General features: G+C 34.3%; 1 long non-coding RNA gene across 1 annotated transcript in view; it reads left to right on the top strand.

The window, feature by feature from the left end:
- Positions 1-15,680, top strand: part of LOC134472939 (uncharacterized) — a 30,894-nt gene extending 15,214 nt beyond the window's left edge. The window contains exons 2-3 of the long non-coding RNA XR_010042975.1: positions 12,013-12,143; positions 12,965-15,680. This is a non-coding gene — a long non-coding RNA (uncharacterized LOC134472939). The remainder of the gene's footprint in view (positions 1-12,012; positions 12,144-12,964) is intronic.
- Positions 15,681-15,977: the final 297 nt, after the last annotated feature.

Here is a 15,977-nt window from a genome sequence, read left to right as displayed (position 1 = left end):
GAAGAGAAAGAGCATCTTGACTGTCAGGAGTTTATTATTGTCTCCCAATACTGGGAATCATGTAATCAATTGCATTCTAAAGTCCTTAGGTCCAGATTCATGTTCCACATCTGTCAAGCACACCATGTCATGTTCACATCTGTTTGTTTACACTAATCCACTGCCAACCACAGGTATGACATTCCTGGAGACTAACGTGTGTGACAAAGGTATATTTGATAAGGCCGACAGACTGAAAAACATCGTATTCAATATATTAAAAAACAAATACTTGGTAAATAAAAACTCTAGCAAAATTTTCGTTCCAAAATGAATTAGATAAACCTGAGCTAAATGCCTGGTTTAAGTTTGTCGATCTCATAGAAACCACCGCACAACTTAAAAACAAAAACACACTCACATAGGAGGAAATCCAGTGTTCAAGTAATATTGCCGAGGTGATATACTGTGCAGAGGCAGATACTCCTGCAAGTTAGGGTGCATTTCTCTAAAGTTTTCAACCTATCTTTTTACTGACTTGAAGTTTAACGTAACTTAAACTTCTATTCTCCTTTATATTTTTAGTAAGTCTCAGCCAAACGCTTGTGTAACTGCCTGGCATGTTCACCAATTACCAAGATCTGAAAAGACATTTATTTCTGTGCTCCTATTCACATATTGAGAGCATGGGGTTTAAATTGATGCCACACACCTGCAGTATCCCTTAGAGTTATTCAAGTGGTCACAGAAGTGGTAAGCAATAATTTCAGTATAGTCTTTTGTTGAAGGAAATTGGCACTACTTTGTGTAAAAATATTTATATGTGGTTTAAAAACTTTTATGAATATATATAATCATACTGTAGAAAAATAAAAGCATGATTGTCAATACCAGAATTGATAAGTTATCGCTACAACTAGGCTTGTTCCAGGCTTCAAAAGTTTTCCACTGGCTTCTCCTCTGCTTTGAATTTCTCAATTTCATTGTATAAAGTTTGTCTTTGTCCTTTGGCTATGTTATTTAGTTGGATTCTCAAAGTGTAGGGTGTCATACAGGTACAGGAAGTCACAGGATAAATGTCACTGCCTTCATGAAAGTGTGAAATCATTACTCCACTTTTTGGGGACAGATGTCAAGTTTTAATCTTAAACATTTTTGTTCATTTCGCTGTTCTATAAGGTGCCATTGTTTCACAAATGTAAGGGACACACCCCAAATCTCAAAGGGATGTCAGGTTTGAAGCAGGCAGCTTTGGACTCTTTCTATGATTTCTCTCAAAGTAACATACATTTTAAAGGCCAAGACTGGGTGTTGGAATTATACAGATCTAGTTTAAAGTGTCCTTCAATTACTAACTAACTGGGAAACTCTGGGGATTAAAGAAATTTCCTTACATCTTAATTTTATCATCTGTAAAATAGGAAAATAATTATTATTGTGGCTTGGCATAATGGACGCCATCTTGTTCCCTGTATTTGACCTAAAAGAGTGGAAAATTACTCAGGACACAAGACCCATGAGAAAACAGTCAAGCTCCACCCACAAGAAGGAAGTTAGCCTGTTCAACAAGGAAGCAGAGTGCAGGTCACAACCAAAATGAATGCAAGAGTCTAGTTAAAATGTTCCAAATAAATGTCTTGCTTTGTGTTTTTTGCTTTAAAACTGTGTAACCCTCCAGTTCGGGGCCATTCAGTCTGACTCTGAAATAAGAGTCTATGCTGGTGGTCCCTGAGCTCAGCTAATAAAACCCCAAAATTTGTCAGTTAGGCTGCTTGGACTCCTATATTATGAACTAAGCTCAATAATATTTACTTCACAGCTTGTTAAAAAGATGAAACAAGGGGCTGGGGATTTAGCTCAGCGGCATAAGCGCCTGCCTTCACGCAGGCAGTCGTGAGTTCGATCCCCGGTACCGGTAAAAAGGAAAAAGAAAAAAAAAAAAAAAAGATGAAACAAGACATTTTTGTGTATAAAATACTTAGCAAGGGCCTGTTACACAGTGAATGTTGCTTGTATCAGTGCTCTTGTCTTAGTTCATATCTGCAAGCATACTTGCCATAACCAAAGGTCCTCATTTTATCTTACCAGTTTGAAATGTTTTCTAGGAAACTTCACAAGTTGTTTTTCTTTTTACTGGAGACGTATCTCCTCCTTTAGTACCACATAGAAATTAGTGGTATTATTTGATTACCTTTGTGACTCCAAGAAAACTGTGACCTGCTTGAATCTTGTCCTGGAATTGGATATGAATCGCTCAGTGCATATACTATGTGGTTTGCATAAAATCATAGCTAACCTTGAAACTGAAACATCACTAATAAGAAATTTATTGGGATATTTTCACCTCACTTGGAAATTAAATACTGTATTGTATTACTATTTATTTATGTTGATTTAAAGTCATATCCTTCCCATTTTCTTTCGTGTCACCCAGCCCGAATTTGAGCTCTGAATTCAAGCAATCCTTAATCTTAATCCTTTGGCTTCTCTTAAATTGTAAATAAGTTTTCACTATACATCATGGTATACTCTTGACAGAGCAGGACAGTTGATAATTTTGGAAAGAAAATTAAAGCTTTGGAAAGATCACTTATGAGATTAAAATCACAATTTAAATGAAAAAAAAAATTTTTTTTTGTCTTTTTCATTTTTATGTGAGTGATTGAACTCACGACCGCACACTTGCAAGGCAGGCGCTTATGTCACTGAGCTAAATCCCCAGTCCCATGAAACTTTAAATATTCAAACATTTTAAACATTTCATGGTCCAATTAAGCATCTATTTTCTAATTCACTATATTATTTGGGAAAAATACTCGTATGTTTTTCAGTTTTCTCAGTGGGCTGGGTTTTTTTGAAACACAATTGCTGTCTTGGAAGTTTTCTCCTCAAATATCTATTGATATAGATTTTATACACAATGCAAAGTTAAATATCTGAAATAGTTTTGAATGTCAGGAGCAATTCATTGTTCTTTGTTGTAGAGTATATTTCAGTTTAATATAAAATACTAATATTTTATAATGTACATAAGCTATGTATGCATTTTACAAGATTTTCCCCAATAACCTGCTTTCATTTAAGCCAACAAAACAGGCATGAGATGAAAATAACTTAAATAAATACAAATCCATCAATGCAAATTATTTTAATTAAATTTATAAGTGGATTGATTACATTTAAAGTTAACTCTTCTCAGACAAACACATGGATTAAGATAGCTATTTCTGTAATTTAGGCATAGTATCCCCTTTATTTTGTCTGACTTAATTTGGCAAATTGAATCATGCACATTGAATTTTTCTGAAAATAATATGGACAGTTACCTGTGCTGTTTTCTGACAGGTGGCTTTCTCTACCACAGAGCATTAAATTTAGGAGGCAATGGTGACATTCAGTCACCACTTCTGAACGGTCGCTGTCAGTGGAGAAGGGAGGGTAAATGCTTGCCTCTTGAAAATTAAATTACTTTAAACATTTTAAGAATTTCCTGCAGATGGGGAGATTTGGAAGATTCCCTCCCTCCTCAGTGAGTGAGAGATTATGGGAAGGATTTGTGTTTTTAGGACTTGGTGTCTTAAAGCAGGGTTTCTCACAGCATGGGGAATGAACTGCTGAGACAGGAGCTAATTTCAAAGAGTAGCCAAAGAACCACAGTAAACTTTACTAAAGGGGATTTTTAAAAAAAGGTTTAAACTTAGAGTAAGAAAATAGAGCTAATGAAACAAATCACAAATTTCATGAGATAATTGACATCGGTTTAAATTAAGTAGAGCCCAAAGAAAATACTTGTGTTTTTGCTCACGATACACTAATACGTCTTATAAGATTATGGCCAGTATTATGAAGATACCAGTCAATCACAGAATTTTGTTAAACTTCTATTCTTATGTAAGATTGAGCCTGCTGTGGTGGCTCATGCCATAATCCCAGTACTCAAGCCGCAGAGGCAGGAGGATTGCTGCGAATTACAAAGTGAACTCAAGGCTAGCCTGAACTACATCGCAAAACTCTGTCAAAAAAAAAAAAAAAAAAAAAAAAGATTGTCTATGAAAATTTCATGTACTTCACTAGGTTTGTATGTCTTTTTTTCTGTAATAGAAACAGTATTTGTTTCACTTTCACCAAGGAAGAGTAACATCTTCTAAGGAACAAAGAGTAAGCCATGTTGAATGTATTGCTTGCTAGTGTATTTCTTTTGCTTGTTTAAGGCGACATATACATTGGTTTTAAATTGTAAATTGTGCAGAAAGTTGATTAATTTTAAATAACTTAAATGGGGGTTTCTTACATCAAGTTACAAAATGTGAATATCTAGGAATTACATATTGTGTAAATCTGTTTGCATATTGATTCTTTCAATTGTATGTTCAACAGATATTTGTTAGGTTTCTACCTTTCAGTTAGGTAAAAAGCATTTACGTACTGTACACGTTAAACATTTCTGAAACTAATTTTTGCTAATATCAAGAAAAGTGAACTACCCACAATTGTTAGTTAAGTAAAACTCTCTTAAAGATTTTTGTATTTTTTTCTGTTATAGTAGTTTAAAACTGTTTTGCAACTTGTCTATTATATTCCAGTTGAAGGAAAGGCTCGTAAGACACCTTTCAGTATGCAAATTTTCAAAGGTAGGGTTTGAAAGCTGACAGTTTCACAAGTTCTCACAAGTTTGTATTCATGCTTCAAAATTTGGCATTTATTAATGAAGAGTGTAAGTACTGAGTCTAGTATTTGTGCAGAATTACACATCTACATCAATGTTGAACGTAAATCTTATATAGTTAATAAATGTGGTCCTGTAATTTGGAGAATAGCTGATTATGTTTATACCTCTTTCATCTCAATCCCCCTCCTTTCTTTTTTTTCCTTTTTGCCTTAGACTCCCCCTCCCAAGTTATACTGTACAGAAATATTGTTAACTACTTAAACTTAGGTTGCTTTGAAGAAACTGATTCCTCCATTGTTACGTCTTTACATACTCTTGGAGACAAACCAAGTGCAATGTTTCAACTTTACTTCATTTTCAGAAAGCACTGAAATGAACAACACATACATAATGTGGGCACACACACACACACACACACACACACACACACATTCTAAATGAGGAAGCTGGAAAAAAGTGTGGTGTTTAACAGAATTTTGCAGTTCGAGCATCTGTGTTTCAAGACCTTTCTATTGATTCATTTGACTCCAGTTTTCTGATCAAAAATTGTCAGAGAATTTGTCAGTTTCAGAATAATTTTATTGCTACCTCTAGTGTTCTCCTAGTGATGAAAGAAAAAAGAAAAATTAATCAGATCTTGTTCTAATGCAGAGCTGAATGGCACTGAAGGAGTCCCAGTGTGGCATTTCTGGAGTTGGTCAACAAAACTGAAAAGCAACCTGGGACAAAAGGGAGAAATGGGAGGGATGTTCTCATAAATTCAAAATTAAGTTCTTCCTTCAATTTCCGCGAAATAAACTCCCTGTGGTGAACATCTGGCAGGCCATTAACTTTTGTTACCTTATTTTATTAAAAAACCTTAAGGTGAGAGGAATTTCTCCACTTGGAGAGTTGATTGAGCATTGATGCAAAGGTTTAGGCCATCGTGTCATCATTCGTGAAGTACCCATGATGCAACAGGGCACATTAGCCTCACAACTTTACTGAGTTTTCTATCGAAGGTTGAAGTTCTTTGTCATTTTATTCAAAAACCATTAATTCTGAGTTATTTTTAAATATATAAATCAGCTGATCAGTGGCCTGTATCTACTGGGAGAAAAGTGACTGTGAGATCCTTCATACTTTATTGCTTCTTGCTGGCATTTTTTACTGCATTATTTTCTGCAGGAGCTTAAACGTCAAAACTATTTACATAGAGCTTTTTCAATGATCCATCAGAAGGATGTGAACTGTTGATTGCACCATTTTCTTTATTTGCACAGCTGCTATAACCTTCAATCTAAATCATTTTCTTACTGTGTCTTCTCTTTCTCTTTTCTCTTTTTTTCTCCATTGTGAGCTGTCACTTTCTGAAGTATATATTTATATTCCATCATCAAACTACTCTTGCACATTAACTTCCAATGCGCTTCAGTCAAGTTATTTTCTGAGAAAAGTGCTGGGTGAATTTTAAGTAAACAAATGAAAAGGAATTTTTTGTGTAGCGTATAACTTACGAACTTGCATCTTTATATTTCCATTCATATTGTGTGTATCACCCAGAGATAAACTAGAGCATTCAGCATCATTTCCCTGAAATTCCCCTTTTGTGTTCCCAAGACTCTTGCTAAGTCAAGAGGAAATTGCAAGCAGACATGGACTGGACTGTCTGGAAAAAGGTCTTAAAGGACAGTAGGAACTGAGCAAACCAGTGTTATTTATAAAGACTGCCTTATGTCCATACATAAATTAGCTATATAAATCAGCTCCTTAGAATGCTGGCCATAGAGTAGAACAAAGTAGGTTAATGATGTCACTGTTCTGCATAAAACCCTCTCCCTACAATAAATGAATGTGGAACAGCGCTGGGGAGTGTTAAAGTCCAGCCAGCTGCTACTGCATGATCCAAATACTTTCTGGCTGGTACAGTGTTTGTCCAGCCCATCATCGCTGGACCTCTTGAGAAGTGCTGTTGCTTAGTACATGGCCCTCAGGTGCTCACTAGGTAAAGTCATTGGCAGGTGCTAGTTCCTCCTAGAGTTTGCTCAGCAGTGTTGGTGAGTGTACATCCCTCCGGGACTGTACCACGTGTCCCTCATGGACCTTCAAGCAGTGTGGTGCAATTGCACCACTCCTGGAGGCTTCCCTGCTACTGAGTATCAATTAACCTTGTTCCCCTATGTTAACAACTGTTAGCAAGATTTAGTAAACCCTCTCTCTCATGAGCCGTCTCCAGAGATTTTCTTGAATCTGTTAACAACCTACTCCACTGTCTAGTGCAGCTGGGCTGTAGACAAAACAGTATTTCCTTAATTCTATACCTTCACTGAATTCCATCTGTCTCATTTATCTTAATTATTTAATACTGTGCATGTTGAGCCTAAAAAATGTGTTCGTGCGTGCGTGTGTATGTGTGTGTGTGTGTGTGTGTGTGTGTGTGTGTGTGTTACTGAGGCCTGAACTCAGGGCCTTTACATTAAACTATATTCTTATGCCTTTTTCATTTTTTTTTTTTTATTTTAAGACAGGGTCCTGTTAAGTTTCAAATACTTCAGGTTGGGCTCAAAATTGTGATCTTTCTGCCTTAACTTCCCAGAGTGCTGGGATAACACATGTACCACCTTAATCTGCCAATCTAAGTAATTTTAAGTAAAAAAAAAAATAGTAAATTTTATGAGTGATTTTCAGGAACATTGTTTTTCTAAAATAATATATAAATATAATTTTTAATGATAATAATTTATATCTGGATAGGTATAAAATATTGTAACAAACTTCTAACCAAACCACAACCCAGAATCTTCTATGAGTAAAACCTTATTTCTCTTTTAGCATCACAAAACTTTTTTGATTATAGAAATGCATGAACAATATTGATTTATGAAGTAATTATGATGACTTCTTTAGTCTATAAAACAGTCTGTGATTGTTCTGGAGTTGGAGAGGATTAACTAAAAGTTGCTGAATCTTGAGTTTCGTTTATAGATTCCAATATAATTATATGGTGGGTTACATTTAAAAAAAAGAAAAAATAAATCCAGTAGATTGATTTAAATTTTCCCTAATCTCAGGATATATAAATATCTCAGGATATTTAAATAGATATTTAAATAGTTCACCTATCAACACAAAGTATATGCTGTTTCCAAAGATATTTATAGACTCTTTAACTTTGACAATATCTTAAGAAGTAGAATTAGACATGATTGCAGAAAATAAGTCATGCAGGAGAGATAGCTTGAAGAAGATTTCAAGCTTCAGATTTCAAGAAAATTTTAAGAAGTTTTATAAAGTGTTTGTAAAATGTCTATGATTGCAAACATGCTTCCTTTCTAATATAGTGAATTTTGCTGTTATTTTTCATAATATTAATTAGATTGACCCTACACAAATTAAAGTACTCAGTTGTGTATGCATAATTGAGTCTCATAATTCTTGAAGGATAACAGAACATCTAGAAAGAATTTCATACTTGCATTGTTTTTTAACTTGTGAGCGCATCATATATTATCTCAAAATCCAGAAATATATGTAACTAAAATATGAAAGCATAGGTTAAGCTCTTTGTTTCAAGTTTTTTTCTATTACAACAATGAAATTTCTTTACATATTTATTGGCAGTTGCATTTTTCTGTTTAGAATATATTCTAGGGAAGCAGAATTGAGGAAAAATAAGAGTGCTGGAGACATCACAGTTTCTAAGTATACCACAAAGCCATAACAACAAAAGCAGGAAAGTATGAGGTAAAAATCCCTGATACATGGACCAATGGAAAAGGGTAGAGGATGTGGAAATAAACTCATGCAGTTACAGCCATTGGGTTCTTGACAACAGAGACAAAAACATGCTAGGAAAAACACATTCTCTTTAATGAATGGTGCTAAGTGGTGCAATCAATATGTAAAAGACGGAGAACATGTCACAGTCTCTCACCTTGCACAAAATCAGTTAAAAAGAGATCAAAAAGTTAGGGAGAAGACTTGAAACTTTGAAACTGCTAGAAAAAGACAGGGGAAACACTTTAAGACATAATCACATGCAACAACCTTTAAAATAGTACTCCTATGGCTTGTGAATTAATAACAAAATCAACAAATAGAATTACATCAAATTAAAAAGCTTTTGCACCGAACAGAAACCATACAATACACAGAACAAAGAGCCAGAAATGGAAGAAATCTTTATTAGATACAATTTGAATGCAGTGTTTGTATCGAGAATAATGAACTCAAAAAATTTAACACCCAGTAAACAAATAATATAATCAGTAAATGGAGAAATGAACAATACAGACTCTTCTCAAAAGAAGTATAGATGGCCAATAATTACGTAAAATATGCTCAACAATTTTAGCCATCAGGGAAATACAAATCAATGAAATTCTATGTCATCCTAGTCAGAATTGATATCATCAAGCATCCAAGACAGAACACAGGAACCCATACACACTGTTGGTGAGAATGTAAATTAGTACAGTTAGTATGGAAGTCAGTAAGAAATTTCTTCAAAAAGCCAACAAAACAAAACAAAACAAAACAAAACAAAACAAAACAAAACAAAACCCTGATTGGAGATGCAACACAGTGTACAACTATATATATATATATATATATATGTATCAATTGTATCAATCAGTGGATTGATTTACTAATTATATGCACTTAATCCCAGAATCGCACATTTTAGATTCAGCCACCTCTGGCAAAGCCCTCTGACGGTGTGAGATTTTGGGGGGACATCTAAATACAAACATAACATGTACTAATAAACAACATACATTAAAGCTCAGGGGCAGATTGCTTATCTGGAATGTGGAAATCTTTGATTTAAGTTCCCAGTACCACACAAATAGTGTACTTTGTATTAACAATTTCCTGAAGCTTGAAAATTTGTTTGTATTTTGTTATTAATAAATCATGCATTGAAGAACATATTTTTTGTATATATAAATATGTGAGAATTTTAACAAATATTTTTCTAGAGACAGAACTGATGGTACATGATCATGCGTACTTTTGAGTCTGATAATACTGATGTAATTTCCTCCCCTGATAATAAGACAGACATGGCCACTTGTCTTCACCATTTCCAAACCAGGTATCATCCATGCTAATTATATCAAAATTTAAATTTCTATTTCCTTGATATTAATAATGTTGGTCATCTTTTCAAATATTTATTTTTTCTTCAGAACATTTTTTTTCAGATTTATTCTTTATAAAACTATTTTTCTATAAGTTTATTTTTCTTATTGATCCATTGTTATTGTATTAATTTAGTTGACTAGTACACTGATCTTATGTAATCTATTTGAGATCTAAACTTAAAGGAGGCATAACGGTGGGTAATTTCCAAGGCTTATGTACTTTCAGCTGCCGTAAAGACATGTTCTGGATATGGAGGAAAACGGGAGGTGGGCTGGTTAGAAGTTGTAAAAATATTTAAGATTCAATGTGTATGTGAACCAACTCCCCAAAATGACTATAATTATTATGTATCACCAATACACCACACTGAAAACATATCTTATTCATAGCAAGGGTTAAGCAACAGTTAGATAATTTTTTATTGATTCACTGTATTATGTACCTAATCCACTGCTGTTTATAAAGAAACCTCTTAAGAGTCTTTGTGGAGCACAAGAGCAAAAAAAAATTAGGATAAACAAGTTAGAAAAATGTAATTATTTGTGTTTCTATTACCTAATTTCCAGACTCCCCAAAGGGAATCTTTGAAGGACCTGTGGACAATTGTCAAGTTTAAGTACCAGCTCATTGTCTTACTCACTTAATAGTGTCGAAGAGAATTTTCTTAGGCTTTCTCTCCAAATATATATCTTATGTATCTCATAAATGTAGATTGTAGACAATTTTAATTGTATACTTCTTCAAGTTATCAGTAAGTTTTGTGGAGACCCCTTTAAGTCTATTTTCCTTAAGTCATTTGAAATTTTAAGCTATTTTACACAAAGGTGCACATGCGTATTAATTTATTTTATGAAGCAGAAAGACTATTTAGAAACATGGAAGAAAGTAAACAAAAATCTTCTTAGAAAGCATAAGTTGTTTCTGAAGAACAAGAAACAATATCAGGGTCCATACAGACAGATTTTGACAGGTGATTTTCTTTTACTAAAGAATATGTAAAGACTTTTACCCTTACAATTTTCTCACCATTGTAATGCCCTAAAATTTCTAATAATCTCTAAAGACTGTGGTATACTTTCATCACTTTGCTCATTTAATCTTTCTTGAAGTTGCTTACACTATTGCTCTTTTTTCTACAACCTGCTTCCTACCCCTTGATCTGTTAATTAAGGCTTCCCCTTCCGAGAGGCTCGGCCCTGGTACTCCTGCCAGCTAAGTCCGTGTGCTCCCAGGTGCTGCTTTGCACTCACCGTTTGCCTTTTCATCTCTCAATTTATATGATCTCCCTCATTCCCCTTTTCTTCAGCTGCTCTGAGCTTGTTTTATTTTGTGTGCATAGACAAAAAAATGCCCTCATGACAAGAAATGTCAGTACTAATCTTATTTTCCATTTCTAGCGTGTATTTTATTAATTTTTTTCCCATTTCTTAACCTACATCCTGACACAGTGCCAGGCTTATTTCAAGATTTTTAACTCGGTCAACACCAACTGGCATGTGTTAAAGTAGAAGAAAAAAGAAATCAAACAGAATAAGAATTACTGGAAATCAACAGTGCTTTTTGGATGAAGGGCTTTGGTAATTGAATTGTTACACAGCCACTAGGTGTAGGGAAGGGATTCAAAATGCCCAAGATAAAACTGAGGTGTATTATTGAGTCCTTTAAATTAGATTTGAATAGTTCATTCTTTGATAGAGCCTATTCCTTTAGGAAAGCATGATATGCCTGAACCTGAAAATAAAATTATTCTCAGACCTAGAGCTCATTGTGGACGCAGCAGCATTCCTGGAAATGTAAGGCATTGAGTAATATAATGGTGACATTTTTATGATTGCTTATCTGCATTAGGAATCAAACATATTGCATAGGTGTTTTTTTGAGCTTATGTTTTCCTCTATAAATGAGCAAATAGAAAAGCTGATTTTTTTTCTGATATTTTACTGAGTAAATAGAGGTTAGTATTTCAAAATTTCCTGAATACCTGTTTCTGTACTTTACCTTAGACCAACTTTTTGCACATTTTGCAGTAAATTTTGTTTAACCCTCTTGTGCAGGTGTGCATCGGTAACAATTTAGATCAAAATGGCCTTTGAAATTGCATGTTTTCAAGGCGACTGAATCACAGGGATGATATAGCTCACAATGCTTGGTGCTTGGGTAAAGGTCGGTGCTGGGGGGTACGATCAGGAAGGCTGCATCTCCCTCCCTGATTCCTCCCTTCTCTCTCTGCTTCCTAGCTGCCGTGACGTGCGCCGTGTTCCTTTGCCAGACCCTTCCATCATGTGGTTTCTGCTTCGAAGCCAGCTGATCATGGCCTGCAGCTATGCACCAAAATAAAACTTCCCCCTCTTAAAGTGGTGTGTACCAGGTATTATGTCCCAACAATGAGAAAAATGACAATGTCTTAATGTGAAACAGACATTTAAACAAAGGTCTAGAGTCCATGGAACACTCTACTCCAGAAAGAACTGTTGATTTCTACTAGTGAAAAATAAAACCAATTATTAAAAACTAAATGGCTTCAATTATGGTGCAATAATAAAACAGTGAACTTTTTCAAAAGTCAAGGTCATCCCTGAATAGGTGTAGCATTTCTGAAAAATTCTTTATATCTTACAAACTTTCAACACAATGTATACTTGCCATGCGCCTTAGTGAGTGGCTGCAAACATTCAAGAGCTGCCACAGTCTTCTAAGGCCACGTCCTTTTGTTCAAGTGTAAGTGTAGGTTTGCTGATCTTTCACAGGAATTACGGCTTTGGGTTAAACTCTGATATCTTACATCTTGAATAGAACAAAAACAGTGTTTTCAATTTTTCTATAAAAAATGTTAATGTCAAAAAATGAAATAGTTTAATTCATCTGTATCTTAACATGGAGAGGTTTTAAATAGTCTAGACCACAGCAGTATTAATGGTTTTCAGTGCAACTTATGATGACACATATCTCGTCAAAAAACGTGTTTCCATTTTCTTATATTTCAATGTCATTTAACTACTTCAGGCTCAAAAACCGCAGTTTCCTCATGGGTTTTCACTAGTCATATGTTGTGAAACACGGGAGTTTATATTAAATCCATTCTAGGCTTTAAGGATTAGCATTTCTTAAGGATCAGCAATTGACTAGGAGAGAAGTGATCTGGGAAGCTAAATGCCTATTGAACTTACCAATTATTTCCTGCTTTAACAGAGACCGGCTTGGCACTGAAGTCCTGCTGTGCTTGTTTCCAGTGGTTTTTACTCTATCAGTGTAATCAAGAAAAATCAAGGACCGGAGGAGAATGTGATGAGTCAAGTCTTCAATTCTAATGCAGAGTGAAGATGGGACATTCCCCACCTCTGAGACCTGAGCTTTCCTTTCCCGTGGTCTTCACTCTCCTGCACTCTGTCAAGTATTGAAAGAAGTTCAATTTCAATAACAATTTTTTGTAACTGGTGGACAGAACAACAGTGTCAGTACATAGAAAACATGATGCACATAATGTCTGGATCACCATATTTTAGGCCAAAGTTGGGAGAACTAGGATAGCTAAAGTAAAATAGCATCTCACTTTTGTCACAGGCTGCCTTGTGAGACTAATGCTATTGATCTGATAAAATTTACAAACACAATAATCATAAATAAAATCAAAGAGCTAATCAATTTGAGTACATGATAAATTTTACATTTCTGGATGTGTAACATAAGATCCATACTCAATGATGAGGAGAATAATTATGTAATGACATGATATTTTTAAATTGTTGTCTGTCTTTGTACTTGCTAATAATTTCCTTCACCTATGAAAGTCTTTATAGAAAGCTAAGCATTCGGTTTTCTTGCTTTAGGAAGAGATAAAGTCACAGAAGACAGAGGGAAAAAAAAGCACATTCGTTCTTGAGTTTTGATCTTCAAAGAGCCACTTCAAAGTGATGGTCAGGAATTATGGCTCCCTTTTACATTCTACACTCTATCAAGAAAAATAGAATTGGAAGAGAAATCACTGTGTCATAGATAAGGTAGATGCCGAAAGAGAGAGGCATTAGAAGCCATTGCTTGCTAAGATTAGGCCTAGATAAAGCACTGGTATTTCAAGGCATTTGAACACAGATAACTTGTCTTTCCTTTTCTGAATAAAACTTAGGGACCCAGCGAAGAAGGTCTGTGAGCTATGTTTGTTGGGATAATTAGATGAAGTTAAGGAGTTTCATTTATCCCAATATGGTTCCCAAATAAAATGAAGTATGTCTCTAACTAAGTCAGAGATGAGCCAAGAGGTATTTCTAAAGAGACTTTGAAGTTGGGAAATGTCTACTTTAATTGAACCTACAAGTACTAATATTTGTAGACTTTAAAGACAAAAGAGAGCATTAAGTTTTTGCTTAAATGGTTTTACTCCCAGGCCTGGCTCAGCCCTTTGAAATCTAATATAAGACTACCTAAAAACTATGATAAAGCTTAAAATGATTAGTATTATGCTTCTACTGTTGGATTGAATGGGATAATAAGTAAAAGGTTTTGATAGTGCATATTTAGAAGATTAGATTAAGCTTCCGCTATTTTATAGCAATAAGGCTTCCTTTCCCAGAGACTAATGAAAATTGATTAACAAATGGAATGGGAGGTAGGGGTAAACCTGCCAGGATTTAAAGTGCTGGGTACCTGAGAAAGAGCCAAGTTTTATACCGCTGATTCCTGCCCTCCACTGAGGAAGCTATGTCAGAAATCACTGGCAGGACACCTATACAAGTTTTCCAAGGATCTAAATTTTCGTTATTTTCAGGGTAACGTCTAGGAAGGTGCCAAATAAGATATTAGGAAACAAACTCTGAAGACAGAAGCCCTTAGACAAATGTGGAAGTCACTGTGTCCTTGGAGTAGCTTTGAAAAAGAGGAAGAAGATACATACAAGTAATAGCAAAGTAAATGGAATATTAGCTCCCCTAGGTGCATGGGGTCTTGGGATGCAATGGTTCTTGGACTCCAGAAGAATGCAAATAGATTTTCAAAAGCTAATCTTGCTTTGATGACTTGTCAAGAGAAATATTTCCATGTACTTTACATGAACTAAAATCAAGGGTTAGATGTGAGCAAAAACACCTCAATGGATGCTCAGAGGATAGGTAATAACCCAGCCAAATGTGCCATTACACTTGGATACTCATTCTCCTGATCTGAGAACACATCCCAGAGATAATGAGAGGGAGTATGCAGGGAAAATTGATGAGTTATCTAAGATTAAGTCTCACTAGAAGGAAGAGTATGGATTGAGAATTGAGTGATTTGATGCAAAATTAGAAGTATATTTCTTAACCAATTGAGTTTATGGGATGGGATTTAAAATGCTTCTTATTTACAAGTTATTTTACAGTTTTTAAAGTATATTCTTTTATTTCAAGTGCATAGCAGCAGCAATAAATTGTGATAAAACATGTTTACACTGTAAAGATTAAAATGCAGACTTAGATATTGAGGCTACCTGAAATTAGATATTTTAAATGCCTCCATAATTAGAATTACTGCAAGTTTCAAAATTTTAGAATATTCCCTGAGTCTGAAATGTAGGCCTTAATGTTATTCAGGCTTTTCTGATAAATAGCTATTTTAGATCAGAATAATCTTAAAAATCAGTATAATAATCAATTATTTTGCTCTAGATTCGGGAGTTAGACACCAGAAATCAACTCTGGTTTTCACACTGCCATTAAGAGGCTCTTTAAAAAGATCATTTATTTGCTATTGTCACTTACTTATATTTATATTTTTTGTGAAAATTTCAAGGTTGAAATATAAATGACTTTATCATAGATAATTGTTATTTCCTATTTTATACTTTAAAAAATTCTTTTCTAAAGCAAGGAAATTTTATTTAGTTCTAGTAACTGTAAGTCTAGTAAACTGGTAAGTATAATTTATGTAAGGTGAAATTAAGGCCTTTATGTATTTGTTATCATTTGAAAAATGAAATGAAACTAATGTGAAAAATTAAATGAAAAATATCATATATTCTGGGCTTAAACAATTATCAGTTACTTGTAATTAAATATTCAGTGTCTTATGTGATTATTGTGATGTAGATATAAATGCATGACATAAAATAGTAATTTTGATAAGCTAAGTATTTTATCAGACATAAATACTTTGGAGTATCTTATATTTTGAATATCAATGGTATGCTGTATTACTCTATGTTTCCTTTATCTGAATAGTATCTTATGGGATT

This window comes from Cavia porcellus, unplaced genomic scaffold (assembly GCF_034190915.1).
Source record: "Cavia porcellus strain 051 isolate PalLab524CR breed Dunkin Hartley unplaced genomic scaffold, mCavPor4.1 scaffold_2, whole genome shotgun sequence".
Classification (NCBI taxonomy): Eukaryota; Metazoa; Chordata; class Mammalia; order Rodentia; family Caviidae; genus Cavia; species Cavia porcellus.
This window is presented reverse-complemented; position numbering and strand designations above follow the sequence as displayed.